This window comes from Trachurus trachurus, assembly GCF_905171665.1.
Source record: "Trachurus trachurus genome assembly, chromosome: 21".
Classification (NCBI taxonomy): domain Eukaryota; kingdom Metazoa; phylum Chordata; class Actinopteri; order Carangiformes; family Carangidae; genus Trachurus; species Trachurus trachurus.
Genome location: NC_139899.1, coordinates 11651414 through 11675795, shown reverse-complemented (window position 1 = coordinate 11675795; position 24382 = coordinate 11651414). Strand labels below are relative to the sequence as shown.

At 40.7% G+C, this 24382-nt stretch overlaps 1 protein-coding gene across 1 annotated transcript in view; it reads left to right on the top strand.

Moving 5' to 3' along the window:
• The window catches only part of LOC311004390 (ephrin type-A receptor 6-like), a gene marked incomplete at both ends in the record, with an annotated part of 173912 nt that overhangs the window by 116624 nt on the left and 32906 nt on the right, over positions 1-24382 (top strand). The gene's annotated exons all lie outside the window — the stretch shown is intronic.

The following is a 24382-nucleotide window of genomic DNA, read 5'->3' as shown; positions in this document are numbered from 1 at the left end:
AGCTTATGGAGGTAAACTCACAGTTTTGTCCGTGCCAGTTGAATAATGCTGTATCGGTAAAAAATTACCATGATTGAGTGCACCTGTCAGGGGAGACCGCTTTATGTGTTAGGCTAGTGGAGTGCTGCGCTTGCAATTGTGCAAATAGCACGGTACAAACAAACACATAAACACACACATGCAGACACAGGCATGCATAACAACCCACAACAGAACAATCCTGCACCTGAAAATTGAGTGATAATGCTGAGTAAGATGGACACACACTTTTCCACATGTGTGAACACACACACAAAGAAATAATGACTTTAGCTCCATCAAACTGGTATGGGCTGTAGACTAGTGGCCTAAATGCTTTGAGATTGCAACATCATTAGTGATTACCATTGGAAGTCCTGTGATATATAGCACCTATAAACAAACAATAGGGGGACATTTTCACACTGGAGCACAGAGCTAGCAAAGGCTCCACGCAGAAATAGTTAAGATGCTTTTCACCAGTTGTTTTTATATGCTGTTATGGTGATATTATGCTGAATATTATTTATTTTGACATTTCACAATCAGCATATTATGGAAAGGACCTGTTTCAGTACCACACGGGTACTACCTTACAACTAAAGCATAGTAACAGGATGGAAGACCTGCAGACAACACAGTGGAAGAGGTAGACAGTCAGAATGAACAGAACAGACTGACTGGAGACAGATATCATGACAGTGACAGTTCTTCTACAGACGCTACACCACACCACAGGGCCAGCCCAACATGTATTATGTCAACAATAATAGACAGATGGAGATTTATACTTGGCTTTTGGTTGAATGCCACAGCAGACCACTACTAATACCGCATCTAAGTATAAACTATGTCAAAGTAGATTATATCAAATATCTATTTGATAATTACTTTCAAGAAGTTATCAAAGCCCCTTGTTACCCTCCACTGTAGTATAGGAAATACGTTATGGAAGAGAGGAGTACTCACTTTCAAATGACTTCTTCAGACAACAGTACTTCCAATGTAAGGGCACCTAACCTTCAGAATAAAAGTGGACCATTTTTAATAAGCAACCCCATTACAGGTTTAACAGTAACATTGAGGGTAGCATTGTAATATTGTCCAGTCAGCAGTCAGATGTAATGGAGGCCAGTGCTGAAGGACTTTAGAACTAGTGGTACAGAGAGATTGGAGAAGGCTGAGAACAAAGAAGCCGGAAAGTATTAGAGCAGGAAGACAGCTTTTGTTCTGTCAGCATTGTACTACAGCATTTTAGATCTGAAATCAAACCCAGACTGAGGGTAGAGGTACAAGTTGTGATTTTGTGGCTTTTATTTGACTGTTCACATCCACAGCAACTGATCAGAGTGGAAACTATACACATTTCAACATCACTCCTGTGGTTTAGTAAACAGAAATAAGTATTTCCTAGCGCCTCAATTGCTGATTTTCTGTACTTTACTTGTTTACCCTCAATCCTGGGTTCAAGTAAAGTAATTTACTTTGTTGGACCGAAGTCAAATTGATTAACTTGTTGAGTCAAAACATCCCATCCCCTCAAATATTCTTAAATCTTTCAAGTGCTTGAGTACTGAACCAAGTGGTGTAAAACATGTCCCTGACATAGTGGTTCCTTATTGTGAGGACTAGATAAATTCTGGGGATGGAAATGGAAGAAGAAAAAGAAGAGTATGTGAGAAAAGCTAAAGGAGGTGCTAGGGATGAAAGGGAACAACACAGAAAGAACTAGTGGACAGAAACTCATCTAAACCTTTGTTTGTTTATCTTTAAAGTGTCACAGAGAAGTCACATCTGTTAGTTGTTGCGTGTGTGTGTGTGTGTGAGATAGCACCACAGATGGATGACACACATAACTCACACATGCATACTTAGCTGCCACTGAGTCCCCACAGACTACACAGTCCTGTTACCAGAAGGTTTTTCCTGTCAAAGTGTCCTTGAGTAAGACAGTCATGCCCTGTCTGGTCACTCATCATAAGTCAGATAAGGGCCTCTGCAAGATGAATAAAATATTATCCGCAAGAGCAGATAGAGGAAAGATGTGACTGTTTTCAAGTAATTTTAACTCCTCTGGGACTTGGTATTTTTCCTCATCAGTGTCTTTACCCTTGATGTACATTATAACAAAACGGTCTGATCAGAAACCGTTGCAACTTCAACGAGTTATGACATCACACGCAGATACACACTGTGGATTATTTTGTTATACTCTGCCATTATCATTGGTCTGGTATTAAAAAAACAATGACTTCCATGATTGTTCATGTTTCAACTTCTCTAAAGACTCATGTCTTTTCTCAATAACATCTGAAACCAATCCTCAGAAGTTGTACTCTAAATGAGCCTAAAGGAAGCAGCCAGCTGTCTTGTAATATCTTTTGGGTTTTTCTTTTTTCTTTTTTTTACCAATAGCCGAGGGACATGGATGTGTTGAGAGGGTTGATGGACAAAAAAAATTGACATTTGAGAAAAGAGAGGCAGAAGGAGTGAAAGGACAGAGTGAGGATGACAGTCCCTTGTGTGCTTAGAGCCCAGTGGGAGATGGAGGAGACTGGAGAGATGGTTTTGCCACTGCCTTTTTATTCTAATGTATTCTTTGTTATGAATGGTGCTTGTGTTATGTTTGAAAACCAGCTACATCTTTTATATTATGAAGCTAAAATTTGACCAGGGCCGTGTTATTTAGCTCACTAACCAATGCATCAAGCTTGCAAGCTATGTTAGCATTTGAAAAATGTGCTAACTTAAGTGTTTTGCAGGTGGTGAACTAGTAACTGAGATTAGAGTTAATTTTGTTGACTGTGGCTTTGCAGGGTGTGTTAAGAGTTTTGAAAATGTGACTTCACATTTTCAAATAAGAAATAATAAGGAAAAATAATAATATCTTTTATTTAATTAAACTATTGTATCGCTCCAGGAAATGAGACTAACCTTACTGTAGCAGAGAGCTAGAGTGAGTGTGCAGAAAAAAGCCCTCCTCCTGAAAACACACTCACCGATCCAAATATTTCCTCTTTCATGCATCCCATTATTGTTATGACTACATTTTATATATATATTTCCTCTGGAACAAGCCAATTTCCCCAAGGAAATCATTAAAGTTTCATCTTATACGAAGATGATTTTGGGGGAGGTGCGGATGCAGAGGTGAGGGAGGATTTGATACATGGGAAGTTGTCGGGTAAAGAGATACAGACAAAAACAATGAGTGTGAAAGAGAGAGGAAGACAGTGATTTGAATTCAGTGGTGCGTAGCAGCTACCAGCCCATGTTGTCATTGACAGGAAGTGAAGGGTACATACCTTCCTCAAGCCAGCTTATCCTGCTGACCTCACAGGGGACTGTGTGTGTATGTGTGTGCGTATGTGTATGTATATGTGTTATAGAGAGAGAGAGAGAGAGAGAGAGAGAGAGAAGGGAAGGGAAGAGGCTCGGGCCACAGTCTCCCCTCTTTCCCTCCAGGCCTGGAATGAATGATGCTCCCAGTGGCGTGGTTTCACCCCAGTGAACACACACACTGAGCTAAAGGCAAAGCTGTGGGATTAGATGTGTGCATTGTGTGTGTGTGTCTGTGCGTGCATGTGTGTGTCTTCTGGCTTCTGTTTACAGCTATGTACAGCACATGATGCCTTTCTTACCCTTTCCATTGTTTATTCAAAATGAAGAAAGAGTTTATATTTTTTAGCACAGAGGTTGTGATACTTAGGGTGCAGGTCACATGGTAAAGAGGAGTGTAGTTTGGTTTCCCACACCACAGCGTTGCCTCCTGGAGATTATGCAGTATTAATCATAAACTCCTGTGAGCTGAAAGTGAAGAGGGGTGAGCAACTTTGGGTGAGAATAAACATAATCTGGGACTGGAGCACCAGCCGAGTGGAGAGGGGTGTGCAGCCGAGGTGTTGATGAAGATCTGTAGTCATTGGTGGAGCTCATGGATCACCTGGAGAGAAAACCTCATAACGCAAATCACACAGGATTTCAAAGTTATGGTCATATATAGATTTGTTTGTCATTGTACTTAAAGGGATATTCCTGCGTAAATTTAAACCTACGCACCGTGACACCGACTTAGACCCCCCCTCTGCTGTCTGCTGACCGCTAGCTTATCTAGTTGTAGCAACTTTAGCAAGTCTATTTTCTCCATGCGCAAACCGTGATCAAAAAGCCACTCGTAGCCACAAATAATGCTCAGAACAGAACCAGACTGCATCAACAGTACAAACAGTGTCCTATCCCATAACACGAGGCATCAAACATCTGTTTTGCCTTCTATTGAAAAGAGACGAAAACAACTCACCCACTCTTTTCCAGTTATACATAATATATGCAGCAACTTTTCGCATCCAGCATAGCGTCCGAGGCGGACTGGCAGCACAAACATTCAGTCTCAGCAGCCACTGGCCACTGCGATTAGTAATTAGTTGTTGTTTTTTTAATCGATTGACAGCCCTACTATAAATACATTTGAGCCAATCATTCAATATGTTAGACCATTTCTATGCATCCTGAATCTAAATCTCTAGCAGTAAAAACCTCTTCTAAAACAATATATTCTTATTGCAACCTTTGATTCAAAACTGTTTATATCATTTTGCTGTTTACATATACATCACCTGATTTCCTCCTTCACTCCTGTCATAATTACTACAGTATCTAGAGGTCTAACAATAAAAGTTAACTACAGTATGAATCAAAGTAAGCTGCTTACACAGACAACCTGAGGGTTTGTTTTCTACAGGAGGATGATGTCTCTGACATATACTTACTGTGCATGTAGCAGAAGCTACATCTCTGTCAGGCCTAATGCATGAGCCTGGAATACTATAGCTGCTATATAGATTATGTTAACAAACCCTATGAACAGTACATGAACAACAATCTGAGAGTGTTTAATAGCTACAGGAAATATTCAAACTAAACAAAGACTCAATACACTGTGTAATTCTGTCATAAAAATCATTAGCTGGCTCCTTGCCTGGCCTCATTGTTGGATTACTAAACAGCACAAGTTCAAATTTTCCTATGAATGTTTCTGCACTTGTACAGTGAAATTTGATAGGCACACGGAAGACACGTGTTGAGAGTAGTACAAGTATCTATTGTGCTTCTACTGTACAACTTCACAGATATAGGACAAGGACACAGTACAGTAAATAGGACATACAGTAGGTTACAGGCTGATGCAACTCGCTGAACTATGCAGAAAGCAAGACCCAAAGAATAAAGGCTTTTAGATCCTTAAATGCAGGATGTAAAACACAGGATATGAGATGTATAAATAAAGTAACAATACACACACACAGATGTGGGATGTGGATTTTTCCGCATCTGCTCAAGTGCATTTATATACGAGGTATTGTATTTTTTCAAGAGTAGCACCTGTGTGTATTGACTAATTACATTTTCTCTTCTCATATGGTTATCCGTGCCAGAAGGCAAATCGAACCACCGCTGTTACCTGCGAGTATTTGGGGATTGAGCTGCGATATTGTGCCTTGAAGATTAGCTTTTCTTCTCTGGATGTTTAAATATGAGAGATAAAGCTTAGTTTATTGAACTGGGAGTTTGGCCTGCCGTATGTGTAGCCTTACCACATTCACTTATATTTTACTTCATCCTGTCCCTTTGTGCCCTTGTGAGGTGTTGCAGGGCTAGGATGCGGTCTTGCATCATGTTCTAAAATATATTGATGCACATGTTATTGTACGTATACACACATATACACAACAAAGCTAAATGCTCGAAGTCACTGGCACACACACACAATGAATAATATTTTATTTCAGATAGCAAACCATGAGTGAGTGAGTGAATGCTTTCCTTTGCTCTTTGTTGTTCAATCATTGCTATCCCAATACACATACACACATTCATACAGAGAATGAAAGCAATGATATGGAGTCAAGACGTGTGATATAGATTCGACAAGTATGTGTGTGTGTGTGAGAGAGAGAGAGAGCAAACATGTGTGTGTGCATCAGTATGACAGCTTTCAGAGCAGCACTTCTTGGCCAGCTGATTTTCTCCCATCTGAGATCCTGAGCGAGGATTATAAAACCAATCAGCAGACGGTGATTGCTGCAGCCAGTCTGTGATTGGATCACAACCCAGCCACTGCCATGAGCTCGGCAACGAGAAAGAATGAGGGGAGAGAAGAACGAGAAGCAGTGAAAGAAAGAGATGAGAAAAGAGATGAAGAGAGCCGTCAGAGGGAGGCCGCTGGTGGATGGAGAGAAATAGAGAATCAAGACAGTGAGAGAACATAAGATCTAGATCTTCTGCCTTTGCTCTCTTGCTAGTCATACTTACTAGCACCAGAAAACAACCGATTTACTGAAAGTGTTGGCTGTGTGGTTACCTAGTACCTACTGTACCATGAGGGCCACTTTCAATCTGCTTGCTCTCCTCCTGAGCAAGAAAAATGATCTATCAGACCTAAATAGTTCACTGTTCGTTCTGCTCCACATCCCACAATAATTGTGCGGGGTTACCACAGTGTATATCCTTGTTAACACCAGCATGTTAAATGGAAAAACCTCACCTCAAGTTAAATAAAATGGCACATAGAAAGGCCAAGTCTCACAGCTGTTCCAAGCCATACATAGAGTCGAATGATGAAGTGGTGTATTGTTTTTCATTTATATAATTGACTTTCTGATTTCAGGGATGGTATCTTAGGTCAGTGGTTTTGGGCGTCTGTATCACACCTTAGTAACAACCCTCCTGTCATGTACTGGAGACCTCTCCAGTTTACTTCCCTTCTATTATCAAATGTGCATTGGGATACATTAGGTACCACAGCACAGTGGTAAAGTACAGTAGTAGTATAGTGATAACCCCCAAACCCTTCCTTTTTGAAGAAAAGTTCCAGAGCTACTGTGAAAACTACTTGAACACACTACAAAAATTTAAGTGAAATCAATTTAGATATGAGCACTATTTTTGCTTGACACAAATTGGACTGCCAGTGCAGGAAGTGATTTTCACTTGATAAGATTAATAAACCCGGATGTCCAGCTACCGTACCACAAGTCTAAAAACAGATGCTATTCTTGTTTCTATCTAGACAATAATAAAATGTCACTCAGACAGTACTTTTATGGAGCCTTGGCCAACCAGGTTTTAAACCTAAAGAGGGGTATCTTACACCCAGTGCTGGGCACTTGGCAGAGGTTCATACAGTAGAGGGACCGACCAAGTCACGGACTTTACTTTCACTATCGGCGACTTACCAACTGTAGCTTTAAACAGCAATTACGCATTAGCTTAGCGCGCCTGTGAGCATACTGGGCTTAAAATGAGGTGTGTTGTTTGCGCACTGCTATCTTGGGGCATTGGAAAGTTCGATGAGCAAAAAGCTGCTCTGAAGTCAGTGGCTTGTTAATGTAAAGCACTGAGCTACATCTCATGTATGAAAATTGCTCTATAGATAAAGTTTACTGTTATTATTAATATGTTTCATCAGAGAAGGTAATTAGATCATTCCCGAGACCACAGGTTTATATTGTACTGACCTAGCCTTGAACTGCTTAAACTGAATTGAATTGAATTTGTAAGTTGCTATCAAACAATACAAACACAAACACAAGCATTTCCTTGAATTAAGAATTAATCAAACAGCCTTCCATTGCCAGCACTTGATAATCCAATCCATACTCAAAACAAGCCAGACTGGATTTTAAATCTAAATGTAAGATTATCTCACTTGCTGAAAAATTGAGTTTTGCAGTGCAATTTTTATATGGGAAAAGATCTCTTTCCTCTACTGGAGCAGTATTAAAGTCTTCAGCAATGATATCATGGGATTACATTCTCTGCCACAGCAGGGAGTAGTAATGCTGATCCACAACATTACCTTAACATATAATTAATCAGTTCAGCCTGTGTGGTGTTGCCAAGGCTGTATTTTCACACAGGCCTATGAAGGGGAAGAAAAAGAGGAAATCGTTTGGAGTTTATATCACTAACATTATTCAGCAGATATGACCTTGCTGGTTCAAAACTTTAAAATATTTTGGCAAACCAACACAGTGATCGTATTGTAAGGAAGTGTGGATGTACTCTCACAGATTAAAGACCAACTGCCGCTTTCCTGTTGAATCCAAACTTCCCGCGCTAATGATATCGTTAGGATTTTATCGATACGGTACCGACACCGATACTCCTTATCGGTACCGGTACGTTAATTTTGGCAGTGTCACAAATACGCGACAGAATCTTAACTGTACCTAGTACCGACCCAATTAGGAACCGGGACCAAAAAATACCGGTCCTCAATACATCTCTAATTATGAATAACATTTTTAATTATGTAGTCACATACAAGTGCTAAGAGGTACCACTTCTTAATGTATAAATGATGAATTGAGTATTCATGTATGGTGCTTTTTATTAAGTAGAAGTAAAGCATTATGTGTCAATATGTTCTGAAATTGACCATCCTTTTATTCTTAAAAGAAAAAAACAAAGGTTTATGAACTTGTAACCTGAAGATGATTAAATGATCTAAATAAATCAAAGTTGTGTTGCTTTACCAGACCAAAGCAGTGACTTTCTCCAAGGTCCAAAGGCAACAGGAATCTGGAATAATATCTGCAGGGTAACAGGCTAAGAAGCATTGAGTCTGCCGTCTAACTGCCACAAGAACTAATCTTGTGAGCCCTGAAGGTTTCAAGTGTTGTTGCATTCTCACACATATGGGCTGCAGCTGGGAATGTACAGAAATTGACAAGGAAGAGCAGGGTCCAGCCATGTGTATAGGTTAGTGTCACATACACACACTTTGCCACTGTCAGTTTAGTGGCAAATGGAAGTTGATGGGTGACCCGATGGTCAAGTGGCTTGGGCGCATGCCACATGAGTATAAAACGTCCTGAGCAGCAGGTCCCCAGTTTGACTTTCAGCCGGCCACAATGTTTAGTGCATGTCACTCCCCTACACTCTCCCCATGTTTCCTTTCTGGCTCCACAGTTGTCGTCAAATAAATAAATAAAAATGCCCCAAACAGCTAACTACACAAAAGTTGTTTCACATACAGTATATGTGTTCAGTAACATGAAATATGAGAGAGTGTGAGCTTTTGTCAGTGTCATTCCTAGAGCGGCATACAGCTATTTTACTTGAACCAAGTTTACACAGGCACAGTATGTGCCTGTGTAAACATTGAAAAAAAAAAAAATAATAATAAAATAAAATGCTGGGCGAGCACAAAAGCTGACAGACTAATCTGAACAATGGCCATATACAGTAATCAGCTCGTTACATAATTCATTCAAGAGTAAAGAATTACAGGCCCTGCTGCAAATAGCTGCTGCAAAGTTTGGGTAGACTTGATAACAGTGTGCATCTGGGCTGTGATGTCAGCAGGTGTTTGCTTCCTGTGTTTGTTGGCAGGTTTGTTCATCTGGCTTCCCATGGGGCTTCATGTGACCTGGGGCATCTGTTGCCCCCTGCCCATTTTCTGCCCTTCAGTGCCCGTTTTAACTATGCCCATGACCTGCTGCTACCACACACACTCACTCACATCCATACACAAACACAAACATACAGAATAAAGTAGTTTTGAGTGAAATACCAACAACGACAATACTGTAGGTGTGGATTACAAATGAGAGTTACTTAGTAACTAGGGGTGTAAGAAAATATCGATACGGCACAATATCGCGATATTTTGAACGGCGATACTGTATCGATACAAGGACGCCAAGTATCGATATTTTATTATATAAATTGAGATGAAAAAAAAAGGTGAATTTATTTTTTTTTGGTACTAAAGTTGTAGTTGCTTGTTCAGCCCAGTAGATGGCGTTGTTGGGGGCATCAGAGGAAGAGATCAGGAAAGCCTCATCATTGTTTAAATCAAACATAATGCACATGTTTTATAAAGTGTAGAATGTGCCACAGTGCGACCGACACCGACTGATACTCGTCCGTAGCAAAGCAAACCCCAGTGCAGTGTGCTGGATGAGCTCGGCTTTCTACGCCGTGAAGGACCAGGAGAGACCGGGGCTGCACCTGGTGCAACCCCACTGAGGCATCACCTCAGGCGGCTTGTCAGATCACCTAAACGGGGCAAGCCAGGCTGCGTCTGTGCCGAGCTACATGCTAATCCACACACGCTAACAGCGCCTGCACTCATGCCACCAAGCGTCCGCTCCCTCGTCAACAACACGGATTACTGCAGACTGTTCACAGCTTCTCAGCGTAGCGGAGGAGCCGCTGTGTTCACGTTGTCACGGAAACCAGGTAGAACCGGAGCCCCGCGAGCGCTGCAGCCCAGCTGGAGGAGCTAATGCTACAGAGCTGACCATAGACTGTAGAGCCGACAGGCTCCGCTAGCCGCTAAGCTAACGGGAGCTGGTGTTGTTGTGGTGCGAGATGCCGCGGTAGGTTCCACTCACTGCTCAGCACACGTGGAAATCCACAGCTGTTTGTTGTGTTTGTGTGACGGACGAGTGTCTCTCACTGCCAGTGTCTGTGTGTGACTGCAGTCTGTGTGACTGCAGCCTTTATTGCCAGACAGGACGTGGGAGCACAGGAGTGTAAATATACAGCAGGTTATGTCAGTCTCAGATAATAAGGTTATTTCATTTTCAATTTAACATTTTTATTTAAATGTAAAACTACATATTTTATTTTATTTTTACTTGTAGGAGTGCAGCAATCTACATGTTTGTATTAATTAATTTGAACTAGTATGAAATACAAACAATTTGTCAGATGCATATATTTGCCCATTTTGCATCAATACAAAAGATTGAAGTGAGGTAAACAGACTGAGAAGTTTGTCTTATTAGAAAACACAGATGTTAACAAAGTTTTCATTTGGTGATGAATTACTACTATCATTTAATGTAAATATAGGCCTACAACTCGGATTTTAAGATGCATAATACATTCTTAGTTTTTCAGCGAACTATGTAATATCGCAATATATCACACAATTTGGATATCGCAATATATCGCAATATATCGTATCGTGACCCAAGTATCGTGATACGTATCGTATCGTGAAGTCCTTGCCAATACACACCCCTATTAGTAACAGATTTCAGGTTCACCATAAAATGTAAATCTATCAACTTTCTGCATTTAGGTGCAAAAGGTGAAGAGAGATGGTGATTTAATGTTAAGGCTTTTGTGGATCAGATTGAGCTGCATTTGTGTATTTTGTGGAGATGAATGAAAGAGGTGACAGGGGCAAGAGGAAGTGAAGAGGAGGTGAGAAGGGGCATTAAAGCACAGCTGGGCCCAGTGGGGAGATCTGTACCTATGTTGGCCTTGTATCTGTTTATTTGTATTCATGTTGCAGCATCCAAATACTTACCTGATTAATATGGGTAACATCAGATCATGGGCTTGTGACAAAGTCATATAGTCAAGACAAACTTTAGGGACACGCATAAAAGATTAATGTGAGTTATTTGCTATATCAGTATAAACTTCCCTGCAATTGATGTGATTTGATTGAATCTTAAAATTGTTTCAGATAACATTGCAGGTCCTGACAACAGTATAATGGAAAAAAGGAGCCATTTATTAAAAGACAGAGCACACATTTGTTTGAGAAGTTTGTCGTCTACAGGGAATCATCACCATTTGTTAAGAGTAAACACCCTCATAACATATTATAACGTCAGCCATGTTTGCCATTTTAGTATTTAGGACTGAACAAAGAGTGCAATTGAAGTTAATATTCTTAGTTTTGCATGTAGTTAACCAAAGTACTGAAAACATGTTGGAGTTTATGTTTTTATTCATGGTCTTTAGTAAATTACATGATAATCTATTCATCTGCAGCCTAGGCATATTATTAAGAATAAATTAAAGTCAAGGAGGAGTCAGGACATCATCCCATCCTTTAACTGTCATCCTCCTGAAATCTTGAATGGTAAATAGCTGCATTTAGGTAGGGCATTATCCAAAGCTCCTCATCTGTACAGCAGGAGCTGGAGATCCATTTGCCAGGTCTGTGATTGGTCAGGCGCTCTAGTTCAACTGTCCAAATGTCCAAACAAATTTCATGGCAACCCCAGCCAGTAGTTACGTTTTTGCAGTTAGACCCAAAGTGATAGAGGGACTCATGCTGCATCACAAACTCAGTTAAAAAACTATAAATATCCTATGTAATTTATGAAGGGAAAAATTACACTAATGTAGCCAACTGCAAAAGATAAAGTATTCTGTTACTTTGATGACACACACCTGTGATGCTGTGACAGCAGTTACTAACCTCTCAGTAGGTGCATAAATTCAGTGGCTACTCAGTATAAGTAACAATTCAGATGTTAAATGAATTTAACATGTCATAGAATTGCTATGGAGATAAAAATCTGCTTTATACAGCACTCAGCATCTGGATATTTGAAGGAGCTTCATGCATTTCTGCTTTGGGTTTTGTAAGCCGCCACTGAGCTGTCCACATGTACAGTGTTATGTGTGGCCATATATATCCTCAGCCAGCTCCTTTGAACCCCCCAGACATACAGTAAGTCACCTATTCACCAGTCAGCGGTAAGAATAGCTATTCCCCAGGGTCGCTACTCAGCAGTGTTCAGAGCAGGTGGGGAGTTTGAAGGAAAAGAGATTAGCTATTTCTACTCCACAAAATGATTTATGCCCAGACTTTTATCAGGAAGCTTCTCCCCCCCTGCAAAGATCATTTCCCCTGACTTCACTTCACAACGGGAACTATTTTAAGCATTGACTCATTAATACAGAGTGATTGGATTCATTGTTCTGCAATCCTGATGGATGTTCTCTGAAGTTTTTTCTCTCTCAACTCCCACCTCAATCCCCTCTTCAATCTTTGGGGTGAATTTCCTCCCAAGAATGCCACCCCATTGTCTTGTGAAAGTTAGATAAATCAGTTGCTGCTGCCTTTTGTCGCTTCAGTTCATTTAAATGAAATTGCATTAGCCTCCCTCCATCAAACCATTCATAATGACAGCAGTTCCGACTTAAATCTCCCTAGACCTTTTTACATTTTAACAACCATTGAAGACACTCAGCTTAAGGTGTTGCAGTTTGTACTCCATTTTCCACAGTGTGTTCAAATATTTTCCGAGTGAGACATCAAATACATTGACAAGCTGTCTTTTATCAGGACTACTCCGCGTCTTCTTCTCTCACTCATTTGTTTGTGCGTTCAGTTTATTTTTCAAGTATTAGGGTTACCAGTTAACATGACTTTTATTCCACTAGATTTAAATGGCAATTATTGTCCTTAGGACTTCCACATTTCTATGAAGTTCCATGTAGAGTCATTAAGTTAATATAATAAATGTGGAATAATAAATCTAAAAATGTCAATTTTGATTACTATCAACTGATTACTATCAATTTTGATTACTATCAATTTTGATTACTATCAATTACTATTAAAGGATAATTTCCGTTTTTTACAACCTGGACCTTATTTCTAGTATAAAATAAGATCATTTTACTCACCCAGACAACTTTGGTGTCATTTGGAGTTGTTCTGACGAAATTAGCCCCAGTGGAGCGGCGCGTATATCCGTATAATGCGAGAGCACGGGGCACGCAATGCAGCCTCTAAATAACACATTATCCGCCGCAAAACTCGTTCATTTCGCCAATATTTTGTTATGATACACTAGTGATATTCCCCTCCGAGCCCGTGGTGGCATGTTATCAACATGCCGCGCCTGTAGGTTGACTACTAACCTCTTATCTGGATGATGTCATCTCCGACCGCTGCCCGGCGCGGCTAACTTGCTACCGCTAATGCTATGGTTCGTTTCTGCGTGTTTCTGACTTGTCAGAACAAAATGAGCAGCTGGATGAAGTTCAGCTTCCACAGGCTTCCTCTCTGCAGCCTGGACTCACTAAAGCTCTGGCTAGTTGGGCTAAAAATGGACCTGAATGCTGAAGCGGAATGATTATTATCATAATGAGCCGGGCACCGGTCGGAGATGACATCATCCAGATCAGAGGTTAGTAGGTCAACCTAGAGACCCCGGATGTTGATAACATGCCACCACGGGCTCGGAGGGGAATAGCACTAGTGTATCATAACAAAATATTGGCGAAATGAACGAGTTGTGCGGCGGATAATGTGTTATTTAGCGGCTGCATTGCGTGCCCCGTGCTCTCGCATTATACGGATATACGCGCCGCTCCACTGGGGCTAATTTCGTCAAAACAACTCCAAATGACACCAAAGTTGTCTGGGTGAGTAAATGATCGTATTTTATGCTAGAAATAAGGTCCAGGTTGTAAAAAACGGAAATTATCCTTTAAGTACTCCATTACCTAAACTGAACTTTGAACTTAAATTGGAGTAATGTTTTGATTAGGTGAATCATTAAAAAACATGCTGCTCTGTAGGAGAGGAAATATTTAGAGACGTGTTGATATCTCCCCAATACTTATTCTGTCCTTCCAGAGTTAAAATGAGGTTTTGTCATTTTTTTTTCTTTTTCGAATTGCACAACTGATAAGCACCCACCCCCTCTGTCCAATCAGGAATCACCAAAACCGTTAAATAGACCGTTAAAGTAAAGTAAAACAGACCATTGCTAGGGACACTGCTGAGAGTAGCACAGAGCAGAAGAACTATGCAGGATATTTCCCTTATGTTTTTTTTACCATCATTAAACACCTTTGGACTAATTGTGATGTTAGATAAATGAGTTGTTGAGAATGGAGTCTCTCTGCCTTCCACACCGCTGCTGAAAACCAAACCTGCGATCAGAGCCTCGGACCCGGTGTCACAGCTCTCGTCTCTGTGGCACCGCAAGTCCGCGACACAAATGCGTCCATAATCTCTTGTTTACGACAGATACTGTACGACTGCACAAATACACACATTGTAAACCATACCAGTTTATTGTAACGTCCAAAGTGAATAAGCCAATAGAAACAGATATTATGTAACACACCTGATGTGTTGGAGTCAGCTCAGAGGTTACAGAAGGTCTTTGCCCTTTCCCTTAAATATCCAACCAGAACAGACACTTGTAAATCACATATCAAATGGAAATAAGCAAAGAGACACCATTCACATCTTTTGATCATCAGGGGGTAGACCACATGACAACGAACCACTTAGACTTTTGCACGTCCTGCACTGAGACCATCAGACACGCAATATTTCCAGTGGTTTCACATGTGTTAAGGAGGTGTTAAGGCAACACTTTAGAGTGACACTAAGAGAGAGCCACTAAATGATCATACTCAATTAACTCAATCTTAGAGGATTGATTCAATAATAAATAATCAGAGGCACAATTCATACAAAGTGGTTCCCTCCATTCTGGGGGAAACCTCCATTGTTTCAGAGATAACATTTCAGGGTGTGGGTCCAACTGTCTTACAGCTCTCTCTGTTCAAAGAAAGCTTCATCATGACCCTTTCATACAGCAGCTGTATCAATAGTATGAGCCATCTTTAACCGAGGATGGTTGACTTTGACAGCAGGGTTGTGTATAGATGGTTCTGCTTGAAATGGGCTCTATAGGAAAGAGCGTAATGCCACTCTGCCTGCTGTGTGTTCTGCTGCAGTAAGTCTGCTCTGGGGGCTATAGGAGGGTTGACTGCTATTTATACTGTACCTCCACTGCAGAGGCACTCCACTCTTCTCCCTATGCACTCTTATTCAGAGAGGAGAGGACTGGAGAGGAGACAAGAGGAGATTTTGAAAAAAGTTTATATTCTGTTCTGATATTCACTCTTGAATTTGCAATAGACACTTTCCCCTCTAGCATTTCCAAGAGGTATTAATATTGCCGCTGCTGTTATAAAGAAGAATTTAGTCTACATTTCATCACTGATCATTACATTAAGGTCACTGCCAGGAAATGTTCTTTTCCTTTTTCTAAACATTTGTTTAGATCAAACAGACAATAAGTCCCCTTTTTCTGGCTTCTAGCAGCAGTGTCATCTACACAGCCACTGGTATCATCCTGGCTGTTGCCCAAAGCAAGAAACATGTCAGCACTGAAAACACTTGGTTGTACCAGGACGAACCCTGATGTGCTGCTTCACCAGTGCATTTTAGGAACAACTCATTCAACCCATTGCCGTTGAACGGCCCAGTAGAACAAAACTGAATTTTAAATTCAAGAAGTCATGAAGAGTGTGTGTGTGTCCATGTGTCTGTGTGTGTGTTTTATCAACCACGCTGAACTGGCTAGTATGACGCCTCTTCTTTTGTGAGAATAAGAAGAGAGAATATTATGCACATCGACATCTGTGTCGGCCCATATCTGTGTCACTTTCCAATACTGAATGCTTGGTTTCAACCATAATGAAGCTTTTAAGTAGAAGCATGAGAAGTGGACAGGGTGTTAAAGACAGGGACCGGCAGGGAAATCAGCTGTCAGCAGCCAGATACTTCCGTTCTTCTCATTAATTACTTTTGGGGAAAGAGAGGTGGAGGCCAAATGAGTATTGATTGTGGTGGGCCAGTATAGGCCTGGTTTCACTGGCCTTTCCCACACGTCATTGCCTCTCCACATCCCCATTAAGTGGGAACAAGAGGGATCAGTGGCAAGCTGGGACCCTATTAAAGACAGGACCTTAGAGTGTCAGACAGGCTAGCTAACGCACAAACCTTCTCCACGTGACAGTGGACAACACTTCTTCTTTTCACTTTGTATCTGTCTGTCTGTCTTTCTTTAAATCCCTCTTCCATTGCTTTAGTGCCGATTGTCAATAAGAGGACAGAGGTATAAATGTTAGAGGCTGTTTGCAAGTCAAAGACCATACAAAGTCAAACTTTGTCTCACTAGGTTTGTTTAATTTGCCTCTCCTTTCTCTTTCCCTTTTGTAGTTACTTTTCCTGCTTCTATTTTCTCAGTCTCTTTTTTCGTGCTACAACTAAACGCCACAGAAATAGCTCAGGAGTTTTAGAAAGGTCTCATACCTTTTCTCTTTCTCTCACTCCCTCCCCATTCCCCGCTTTTGTTGCGTGACTGATGATTTTAATTACCTGTTAACTCCCTGTACTCAGCAGATACACATGATAAATGGTCTTGGTGGCTGTTGAAGCCACCATCTGGATGGGGCAAAGGAGTCTTAAGGAGCTTTTCTCCACTGTCACACTAAAGACAACCACAGCAGGGGAGGATTGCAGGTGTGCCGAGGGAGAGCAGGAAACTGTCCCAGTTTAGATCCGGTTGACAGCTATTTAGTGTCATAGGGGTCACATCCATTTTTCCTCCCTGAGACTGTACTGTAGGTAGCTACATTATACTTCTAGAAAAAGACGCCCTCGTCACAGCAGTAGGGAGAGAGATGGCTGTAGACCAGTGGTTCCCAACCTGTTTTGTATTGTGTACCCCCTGAGCCTTTTTGTCATACCACAAGTACCCCCTCACTCATACATGAAGTGGTCATATAAAATGTAACACAACTGATTATGAAAGGAAAATCATTTTAATTTCTCTCTTTAATTTGTACAAGGACATGTATTCTCTTGCATTTTAGTTGTTTCTTGCTGTTTTTGTGTTTGTCGTGGCCAAATGTGTCTTCACAGAATTGTACTGTAGGATTGTCACAATACTAACATTTCAAACTTGATATCCATGCCCAGGAAAATATTCGATACCATATTTGATACTGCAGCAGTGCTTCCCTTACAGCTTATTTGGGGATTTATCAAAAGGTCCTATAACTGTTGTCACTGCTGTAGAGGACGATGGCCAGCAAAATGCAGCATTTTGTTTGCAGAAAATGGACGTAAAAATCAGGTAATTTGGTGTCACCAGTCAAACATGGTAGGAAAGGTTTGATGTGTCCGTTTATAAGGAACTGATCTTGCATGTATACCTCATTCACATCAACAGAGTTACTCAGGTCAAACTTGCTTCAGGAGTCTGTGGGTTAACATCACATCAGTGAGACCCCATTGACCAGGGTAGGACATAGATCAGACGCTTCTCGTCTTTTGAGAATGGGTTGTATTACCAGGAATGAAAGTTAATTAAATGCCAGAGACGTTTAAATGTCATTTAACCCACCTACTAAAAAAGAGAGAAAAGAGATAGAGAAAGACAAATTGAAAGTACAGAGACATGGAGCATGCAGAAGTGCAGACAGAGGGCTGAAACTCAAACTTAAAGGGATATTCCATGAGAGCGTTTGGAGTTGTTGGATTGTGCATTTGATGAGTTTGATAAGGGAAAGCCCGGAAATACTGTGCACCGTGCAGAGCTCACGTCTGCCCAGTTGATCTCAAAACAGCTTGCACCGACAATTAAAGGTACATTGTGTAAGTTCTCCTGTTATCTATTCACGAAAATCGATGATTTCGTTCAAAAGTACGTTTTTCATTCATCAATAATTACCCCCATCAACAAACTGAAGTGTTCCGGTAAGCTCTGAATTTGCCGTTCATATCATATATACATTGAGCGGGCAAGCTCGGTGGTGGCTGACCTGCAGCGGCTGTTGTCCGTCTGCCATCTAACCGATTTCACCGATTTGTACCTTTTAAAGATAATGAACCTACTCCAAAGACTATAGGGATTATGACAATAGGCGAAATTGCCAAAATGTTGAAATATCCCTTTAACTTTTATCAGGTAGACTATTCGTAATTCTCAGGTTTATCAGCGATACTGCAGACTTGAGTCTCTGCTGACAGTGAGGAGAAGATGACAGCTGTCTCATGAGTGGCTCCAATGAGGTTCCAACACTCGCCCAGTCAACCTGTGTCATAGAGAGTCTGCTGTCAGTTTTTGGTTTTCTTTAGTTAGTTCTGTATTTATAGAGTACACCATAACAACCCTGATATAATTGCTAAGATAAGTGTCTGCATCAGTTTGATTATACAGGCCAAGACTGCCAGCAGTGCTAAAATACTTTTACAGTAAATTCAGCATGTGCTCAACAAACCTCCAACAGACGCTGTGGGACGTGGCTTAATGTTCTTCTATCACCTTGTTCAATGTTTTGGAAAATATGCGCATGCTCCTTCTTGTGAATATGGATACCATAATATGAAGCGAGGCTAGCTACTTGTTAAGGCTGAAGTTCAGGAAGGAGCTCAACCGTATTTCTCAATTTGCAGGACACACCTTGACTATCTAACAAAAAGACAGGGAAAGCAGTGCAGCACAATTCTCCCTTGGATAACACAGAGGCCCGTGCTAATTAGGCAACAATTTCAATTATACTGAGCCTGATTGAGTTGAGCAGATCAGTGACTTATTTGTGTCAGATTTCACATTAACTCTCTATAATTAGACTCAGACCCAACAGTTTATTTGACCGTTGTCAGGTCTCTGTGGTGTCTAGTGTTTGTGCTTGGAGTTCATGGCACAGAGCAGATAGCCCAGAGAGCGCTGGGGGATGACCTCCAGCATTAACAAAGGGTAATGATGATCGTCCTCCAGACAGACCCCGTGTCACTTCAGTTCTGTCTTACGGTTTGTAAAAACAGCACACACAAAACCACATCCACACACACATGTTCACACACTGACATTGCAGATTCTATAAATGTGACACTGCTCCAACTGATTACTTGCGTTCCCAGCGGTGACGCTGGAGACAACTTCAATTCATTCGTTCATTCCCTTAGTCCCTGAAGCAACTATGAAGTGACTGTGAAGCACACCACACTTTTCACAATGGCAGCCGGTGCATTCAGGCAAATTGAATATTTGTATGTTTTTATATCCAATATACACATGTATGTTTGCTCAAACTGTAAATCTCTAATGCTATTCACTGCTGACTGTCGTGCTGGAAGGACCGTTTTCTGTTACCGTTAAGACGAGACGCAACCAGCTACCCAGAAAAGAGACAGACATATCAATATGACTGTTGTAAACAGGAGCACCTATATTGTGTATTTGTGTGTGTATGTTTCTCTCTCGCGCTACCTCTCTATCAGCGGTGAATCAGTGGAGTGTTAGGACATCGTTTAAGCTCTCGCACAGCATCAATACTGGCTCTATTGATTTTTTTAAACAGTTAATGGAAGCCTTTAGGGCAGGAAAGCTAATTAAAATCATATGCAGGTCAAGCTCATTTAAAGACTCCCCATTAGTTTATGTTGAGCTTAACCACGCTTGACTGGAAAATCCATCCATCGGGCATCGTAATTGACTGGTGTTTCTAATGGCTTTCCAATGCTCCCGCATCTCAGAGAAACAGAGTCGGTTCGTCTGGCAGATTTCATGCTGCAGCTCTAATAACCCACATACAGAATCATTAAAGATGGCTGCCACGTGTCCTGTGTCCTCAAAGTATCTTGTCACTGCCTGGTGATGTGTCTCATACTCCTGTCTGTAGAGATAAACAATGTGCACCCACTGTGCACACTGAGGCGGACATAATTTGTCATGAGTCTTCAGTGATTCCATGGGTAAATATGTCTATGATCGCGCTCTAGAGGAGTTTATTTAAGGCTAATCCTTTAGGAGAAGTGTGATACTGACTACACCTATCCACTCACATAGCTAGGTATTCAACTAGTTCAGGTTTAGGGCTTTTTATCATCAGCCAACTGTATCACATCATTAAATTACATCTGGATAACACTGACTGACTGATAATGATAATAAGGAACCAATACTGAAAGTAATATATTATGATCCTTGTCCAAAACCATGCTCCTCCCCATTAGTCTTACTGAATTACCTGCATTTACTGTAGATAACAAAGGATTGCATTCACAATGTCAGTTATAAAACCAGCCGGAGGTGAAATTATTGTGATAAGGAATCCGATAGCATAATCAGGTCCAAAAAACCCAATCAAAAGTCTGTGTCCTCTTTTCACTTCAGGCTCTAATTAAGAGCTAAAAAAGAATATATTGTGTAGAGTATCACCTTAGGTAAAGGCAACGAGTAGTTCAATTAGAACAACAGCAGACTTTGTGCTTTCGCTCTGGGAGTATTTTTTGAGTGTTGTGGCACAACAAGTTCAGTTTTGACATGTTCTGTGTTCCCTGGTTTGTTTGCACAACTCGTGTGAGTGTGCATTCTGCAGCGCCTTGCGGTGGGAGGTTGATTTGAATCTGTGAGTCAGAGGGAGATTGTATTCAGGCTTTGTTTATTGTTCCCTATCAGGGGCCAATATGCTAACAGCAGATGCCAACCATCTTGCTGTGTCTTAGTTTGATGCCTCCGCTGCGTGACTCTAGCCACAAACCACGCCGCCCTGCCGCCACCGACCGTTGTACCAAGCTGGCACAAACAGAGCAAGAAACCTTGCAACATCAGGGCTTCAGCAGAGTGGTTCATTAGCCAGAGTTAGATCAGATAAAATCCCCCTGAGATGAATTTTTTTCTCACACTGAGGACAGAGGGAACAGAGGATACGAGCACACTCAGAATAAAATGGCCATATGAGAGGTTATATTTAATGATAACGCCTAATAAGATGTCAGAGTGGCATTGGCTTATTGTGTCGCTGGAAAAGCAAGGCTGTATTTTCTACTCTAGCGGCTCCATATTTCAGAGAAGAGGCACTCACACTTGTGCCCTCACATAAACTCCAACATACACATGTATTCTAACACACACACCATGCCCTTTGAGCTTGCTGATTATGCTAATATTATTAACTGTTTTCACTCACGCATGATATTACGTTGTTCTTTTTTGGCTAGCATTTCAGACAACCTACCAAATTTTAAATGGCTATTAAGGTGTCCGTTATTAAGGAGAAGCCAAGCATTAAAAGGCATTTAATGTAAAAGAGGCTGTTGCTGTAAACTAGATGCTGCACAATGTACCTCACCCTTCTAGCCCTATTTCACCGGTCACCAGGTTTTGTTGCAGTTAAAATTACTGACCTGAGTTACTGGCTGCTTGATTAACTGCAGGTTTTAGTCATTTGTAATCAAAGCTACCATTTGTTCATCATGTAAATAATGGCCAACATGTTGTCAAGTAAATTTAGAGTTATTGTCAAATTTGGCACATTATACAGTACAATTAAAACACAATACAATCAAAAGGCCCTTTCAGATGATTTGAATTGATTTTTATTATTTATTCCAAAACACAGCACAATTAGAGGCGATTGTAATGAGTTATTTGTTTTTTTCATATTTATCCCTTTGTGGCTTAACCTTCATCTACAGAGTCTGATAAACCACTTTTGTCACAAAGATTTTTCTCAACAGTAAAGATGTTATAGTACTTGCTCAGTTCAGTCAGTTTTTGAGAACACCAACAGCACTAAACGTCTATTACATTGAGACTTAATTTCCTCCCACAATGAGCGAGGACTGAAATTTAGAGATGTGCTTAAAAAGGAGCAGCAGAGAACAAGTTGAAATTTAAAATCATGCAAACGGATAAAGCCAACAGCAGATGGAGAGTCAATGGCCAAAAAAAAAAGACAGGTGGTGAGGAAAATAGAACAAGTACTGTACAAGTGGGATGATGGGAAGAGAGATGTTCACTTCCAGCTTCTTTTATTGCATTAGTAGCAGTGGGTCTCTCAGCATCTGGCTAAAAAGCTCAAACCCCAGACGGCCCACATCTCTGATCTCATCTAACACCTGACCCCTGAACCTAAACCTCCCTAACACCCGCACCCCCCAACCCTAAGCCCCACAACTGATCCCTCGTCTATTCCCTGCACACAAACCTCCCAGCCCAGAACACCCGACCTCAGTCAAAGGACTGCAAACAGCCTCCCCAGACACACAGCTGTAGAAGAAATGAAAAAAACTCAGTAGCTAGTCAGTAGTCAGAGCCATCGTTTCACTTTGAATACACACGAGAAAAGCAGGTCTACATTTAATGGCCACATAATGAGTCAGCTCTGTAACATTAGACATATAATATATAATAATAGCTCTCATGGCAGTTACATCTGCTGACCTCTCTTGGGAACTCAGTGCAATTATTTACCCAGCAGAAATTCACAGAGCTAAGCTAATGCAATTCAGTGCAGGAAAAGATAGCTCCCTCAACTTATTTTCAATTTAAACCTGATGATCCTAGGGGGGAGTCGTGTGGATGCTTTTCACAGTGATTTTGAAATAGAATAATTGAGAGTGCGCACGGATGTGTGACAATTATTGCTGACAAGGTGGGTACTGTAGGTGTTGATGTGTGTGTTTAGCGTGTTAATGCTTATGCACATTCACACTGTTTGTTAGCTCCTGCTTCACCTCACTCTGTATTCGGTGCACATTTTTTATCAAACTGTCTGCTCGCTGGGGTTAGCTGGTTCTGTCTAGATCAACAAGAGTCTACTGCCAGGCTCTGTGAGGCTGCACTCGGGCTTAATGGCAGCTAAACGGCAACATCAGCATGCATTTTGCTGAGAAGGGTACCATGCTGTTGCTGAATATGGTCAACTACTAACACTTGACAGTTGGCACATACTGTACTACCTCTTAGGCTGATGGGAATGTCTTTTACAGGTGTTGGCTGATAATACTCTTGGGTATTGAAGGAACAAAATGCTGCATTAACCCAAATCAAGGCAGTTTATCACAATTTAATTACATGTGATCCATTATTCAGGGGCTTTGCTAAACTCAATTTAAGTAAAATCATCTCATTATCTTGTTAACCCTGAGTAATATGCATTTTTCATGTACTGTTTAAAACCACCTGTAGAGTTAGTGCAACAATTTCTTCGCACAATTCTTCTGCATTGGACCTAAGATAATAACATGCTACTAATGTTATTATTTTATGACATGCAATGAAAAGTTCTATGTAGATATCGAGCTGACACTGACATATTTGCTCTATGAAATGTTTTGATTATGACCCACAGTAACATTTGAAATAAAGTTCTTATTCAACTAAATTCAAAACAATCAAGTATGAAAAATACACTGTTGCCCATAAAGTTGGAATAATTTTGTTTTCAGACACATTCCTCTTTTTATTCCTATTACAAAGGTTAATTCTGGTTTAATTTTCACAGTGATATGTTTGGAAGAGATTGATCATTTACGCTTTGAGAAGATAGGCCTACACTTTATCTATCCAGAATAATCATTTCATAAGAAGAGGTTAAAAAAAATGTTATTCCAACTTCATGGGTGGTGTATAACAGTAGCCTACTATATATAATACATTGTTTAATCATAGGCTATATCAAGATCAGAGATAACAATGTGTTTGACAATGATAAAATAACAAAACAAGCAAGAAACACAAATTACTTTAAAAATGATACCTTATTTTTAGGGTTGCCCCTGATAATCGAAGCTTCGATTTTTTTGGGTCAGCCCTAGCTACTTATTTTATAGTTTTACATATTTTATTGATTAAAGCAGAAGTAAGTGATATATTTGTGTTAATATACAGTAAGTCTTAAATAGTTATATCTTCCGACAGCAATCACTTACATAGAGTGTTTGGTCTGAAACACGGGTCTGTCAGTCACTCTGCTCTGCTCTGAGTCGAGG